Source organism: Genypterus blacodes, unplaced genomic scaffold, assembly GCF_046128005.1.
Source record: "Genypterus blacodes isolate CSIRO-AG114 ecotype Tasmania unplaced genomic scaffold, CSIRO-AGI_Gbla_v1 ptg000039l_1, whole genome shotgun sequence".
NCBI lineage: Eukaryota > Metazoa > Chordata > Actinopteri > Ophidiiformes > Ophidiidae > Genypterus > Genypterus blacodes.
The window spans coordinates 8,717,079-8,722,500 of record NW_027466852.1 but is presented as its reverse complement, the minus strand read 5'-3'; positions in this window follow the sequence as shown (position 1 = coordinate 8,722,500).

Genomic DNA, 5,422 nt, shown 5'->3' with positions numbered 1-5,422 from the left:
ACTCTCTCTCTCTCTCTCTCTCTCTCTCTCTCTCTGTCTCTCTCTCTCTCTCTCTCTCTCTCTCTTGCACACACACACCAGAGAAGGGAGAGAGAGAGAGAGAGAGAGAGAGAGAGAGAGAGAGAGAGAGAGAGAGAGAGAGAGAGAAAGATAGTGCTTTCCATGTAAAGAGACTATGACAAACATTGTTTTTTCTTCATCTAATCAGTGGAGCCATTTGGGAGAAGGATTGGATTCATTAGGCTCCGGAGCAGAGACAGCCTGCCCATTGTTCCCATTTTAAAGACCAGAGAGGAAAAAAACGGAAAGAGAAAAGAAAAGAAAAAGAAAGAAGGCAGGAATCTGAGAAAAAAATGTTCTGGAGAATTTATGGCTTCTTACCATATGGAGCCTTCTTTCAATTAGGCCCACCGAGAGCAATCAACAGCACCGCACGTCTTCAACCTACGGCTCAGGACCCAATATGGGTCACAGGACCAGCTCCAACATGATGACTACAAAGGTAAAGCAATGAACTGCAGTTACTTTTAGTACTCTACTAGTTTTTTGTGTTTTTTTCCCTTAACTTAACTCAGAGATTAACATATGTAGTTTTGGAACCTTTGATGTCTACTTTCTGTCTCTGGCTCTTTGACTCCACCTTTAGCTCATTCTGTGGCTGAAGAACCTGGGCTTTAAATCATTAAACAGAAAAAGTCCATTCATGTGTTTGGAACACTTTGTGCACTGTCCTCCTAATGTTAGACCTTTTTTGCAGGCAATATCTTTTCAGCATATTTTAACCAGGGGCCATGACCAAACACTGCCTGAGGCATGTTCATCAATATGAAACACTGCTCCCTTGTGGTGGTGCTCATTTAAGTCCAAAGTAGTTTCTGTTAGTTAGAGCGTTATAGGTAATTATCCTATACTAATGAATGATGCAAAAATGTTGTGTTTGATTCTGCAATCAGAATCAGAATGATCTGAGTCATTTCAAGCCCCATAAGTAGTCAATTTAAGTACAGTTCATTTATTTATATACACATATATTTCAAGTCCTATATCCAGAGAGATCACAGTATTCAAGTCATTCTTAAAATTGAATTTCCATTTTACTCCACTATCACTCACCATATTTCCTTTTGTATTTTGTTCTTTCTGTGTAATTCTGTTATTCTTTCCTTACAGCTCTCTCTCTCCATCAGCCATCTTTCTTCCCTTCCTTCCTCCTCTCCTAGCTTTAAATTCCTTCCCTGTTTTTGTTTCTTCTTCATCTTCTGTCCTTACTTCTTCAATATTTCCTTCCTTTCTATAGTGCCTGAAAGAAAGACCTCCCATGTTGGTTTTTACCCCTTGTGCAAAAAATGTGAGCCTTTTTTCCATATAGGTTTGCATATAAAAAAAAATGCAAATTGACATTGTGAATACATCCATGTGTTATTAATCAACTTACACAATACTATATGCAAAATAAACAGTTTACATATGAAACTAACAACAAAAATTACAAAATAAAAATGTGTCTCTCTCTGCTGTCAACTATTTCAAAAGGTATTCTGTAAGAAAATCAGATCTAATTGTTTAACAATTCTACACAGAGGAGATTACGCTAGACAAGATTACAGGCTATGAAAGTTTACCCTGATCAGGGTAAACTTAGTCAATCAGATCATGATGCCTTCTCACTGGTGCCTTCTCACATCGGGTCATTGCTTGTGCAACGTCGCCCAACCCTGTAAAGCAGCTGAGAGATCGTTGTAGAGATATACAGTATGCATGAAGGGCAATGTTAGCAAAAGTACCACAAAAAAAAGGTTTCACATGCTGTTTCTCTCATCATAGCGTAATACGATTCTATTTGGGAATCTTACTGTGCATTTATTGTTGTTTCATTGTTTCATGTAAAGCTTTTGTCTCTGCGATTGACTAAGTCAGGACACAAAATGACTAAAGTATCAGGTTCTACAGGTCTCTGGAGTCCTCTGATCAGGGTCATCTGGCTGTCCCTCTGATTAAGTTTAGGGAAAATCATTTGCATTTCCACAAACAGGCCAGGCAACTTATTACACTTCCTCTTGAAATATGCTACATAAAGAAACATGATCTCATCTCATCTCATCTTATTTTATCTTTTGAAAAAGTCCAAAAAGCTAATGGGTTTTGTTTGTAGCTGTAATTTTGTTTTAATCTCTGCTTGTTTTCAGTGTCAATTTCTGCTAGCTTAAAATGGCTTTACATTACCTTTAAATGTGGTAAATAACCTCCTGCTTCAAAACATTTTTTGTGCCCCACCCCCCTCCTGGACCTGTATATTTTTACAACCCTGGCTACGGCCTTTATGAAGGTGTCAGGCAGTAATATCAACCAAACATATACACATATTTTCTATTTAGACCTAGACCTTGAACTGACAACAGCCTTTAATATAATATCAATTTTCTGCGTTTCCCCCATGTGAGGCATCTGTATATGACTTGAATCCATGGAATTAGATGTTCTTATGTTCTTAGATCCTCTTTGAACCGCCTTCATAAGAGCAGTAAATCATCAATCAACATATATATTGGATATCTATACCACTGTCATCTGAACATAGAGAACAGAATTCCCTTGGTGTTCTGACTTGCATATAATATGTGAAATATGTATGAATGATACAACATGATCTTCTGCGCTCTCGTGCTTTTAAATTTGAGAAATTATTTTCACTTTCTCTATATTTGGAGCCATAAATCAACACATTAGGCCGTGCTGCAGCTGCAGAATTATAGCCAAAGGAATTAATTCAATTCAATTCAATTTCATTTATATCCTCCCAAATCACAACAAAAGTTGTCTCACGGCACTTTTCACATAGAGCAGGTCTAGACCATGCTTATTACCATGTACCATGGAAGTACTGTTACATTACAGCAAATATCTCCATATCTAATGAAGGAAATGCATTACAGTGGAGACGTGTTTTTGATCAAATATCAGGACAGTCAGTGCTATGAATATGGAATTCACCTGCCAATTCTGCCTTCACTTGTAAAGAATCAGTACAAATTAAACATTGTGCCATGAGAAAGCACTGAAAATTCAGTGTTTATATGTGTTGGCATGCATGTCCTGCTAAAAGGAATATCTACCATTCCTGACTTACACATCTAACATTATAGTTCTCATGTGTTACTTAGGTAGTGTGTATCAACACCACAGAGTGACCTGCAGTACACACATTTTATTCTTAGACGGGAATGCGCTTTTTTAATGCATTTGAAGAGTAGCAGCTGTTTTGTCCTGGAGACGAATGAAAACTGACTCTAGATCTGCTTTATTGACATAACTCCTTAGGATTAATTCTGCATTTTACATTTGTGATTTCAACAGGTAAGAAAATGTAATAGAACAGGATAGACTGCATATGCACACTTTACGATGTGGCGTGTGCGTGTGCATGTGCGTGTGTGTGTGTCTTCCTTGCCACAGAGAAACTCAATCTCTCTTACGGTAGCACCCGTCGTCTGGTAAACATCAGATCTGACAACAGACAGGGACGTGCGTAACAACACACACACATACACACACACATACACTCACACACAGAGTTTGGCTCTGAGCTGCTGGTCTGGATGCTGAGATCATGCATCAGGTAGGGCTCACATAACAACTATTATTATTATAAATCTTATTACTATGACACTTATAAGTGCTATTACAGCATATAGCATGTAGCATTTAGTGTACAAGCCAAGAGTAGAAAATGTCTAGAAAAGAAAGAAAGTAATATCCAAGGTTAAGGAATGAGAATACAGCAGAGCAGAATCATAACACATACTCAAGTATAAATTGTATTTAGAGATGTCCTTTAAAAATTTAACTCAGCAGTTAAATACGTTCTTAACAAGACAGCATTCTGGGTAAATCCATATAGCCGCTTAACCATTTATATTCAGTACAAAACACTGTACAAAGAAAAAGTGGGATTGTACACAGATTTATCGCCCCAATATGGGGATCTTAGTATTTCAATATCAGTTTTGCCAACTTGTATCTCTTCTTTCTCTTCTCTTGTATCTGTTATACTTGATGGTTAGCTTGGTCTCACTCTCCAAGTTGCTGCCATGACTGTGTGGCATCAATTTGATTTCCTGGTGACTCTTTCGAGGTGTGTCTGTATTTGGTGTGTCTGTGTGGATGGGGGGTACACATATGATAGGTGGGGGATCTTTAATGGGATCCAAGGTTTCTGTCGTCTGAAGCGGCTCAAGGGTACTGTTGGTGGGGTTCAGCTCCCACATTTTACAATTTAACTAATTAAAAACTGAATCTTTTCTTATACACAATTTGACTGCAATCTGTGCTGGGCTATCAACTGATGTTTACTTCAATTAAATGCATATAATGTGGACAGATGTGAAGTCTTGAGTAAGCAATGGCCTACAAGCTACTTAGGCCAGTGCTTGATGAATAGAGATGGATACTATGTTATGTGGCAACATTATTAGTAAAATACTTATTAAAAGACATTATTCTGAGGTTGAACAGACTATACGTTATGGTAAGATTGAATTAAAGCTGACTTCATAAATAAACAATTGCAATATTTGAGACAGATACATGGTTGCAGAATGGTTCCACTCCGGGCTCCTGTTAGAGAGCCTGTTGAAGTGTTCTTGGGCAAGACAATGAACCCCAAACTGCTCCTTGCATGGTATGCCCCTGCCATCAGTGTATGAAAGGGTGACTGTGAGGTCATGGTAAAGCAATATAGAGAAAAGCGCTATTAAACATTTTCTAATACTAACCTTAGTGTAGAGTCGACCTTTGCTGGAAACAGCTTGTCGAAAATCTTACAAATGTCTTGAAATCCCTCCCTCCACTACATGATGGAGGTGCCATCATGCAGTTGTGTTGTCCTGGCTCCCAGCATGGTTGGTGCCCGTCTCTCTTTATCACATTCTATCTTGTTTCAATGTATGTTTCAAGAACAAGAAAGGAAAATAAGACCGCACATACTCTGGCCTACAATCGGCAGTGCTGATAGCCTGCACTGTTGCCAATAGTGATAAGACTGCTTTAATGGAAAGAATGGTTTATCTCACAGACTGTAGGAAAACACCAAAGTGATGTCACACACAGGTTTCCAATGGGAAGTTGTGAAGTCTGTTTATGGGTTTACCAAGCGGTGCCCTTTTTCACTATCGTAATATTGCAAAAAATCCGGCATGTCTTTTTTTTTGTCTGAAAATGCTGCAGTAAACCTTGTCCACACATTTGTTACCTCTAGGCTGGATTATTGTAATTCATTATTAGCAGGCTGCCCTTTTAACTAATCTCTAAAGCAGGGGTGTCAAACCCATTTCAGTTCAGAGGCCACATACAGCCCAATTTATACTCAAGTGGGCCGAACCAGTAAAATCATAGCATAACAACCTATAATTGGATGTGAATGGAC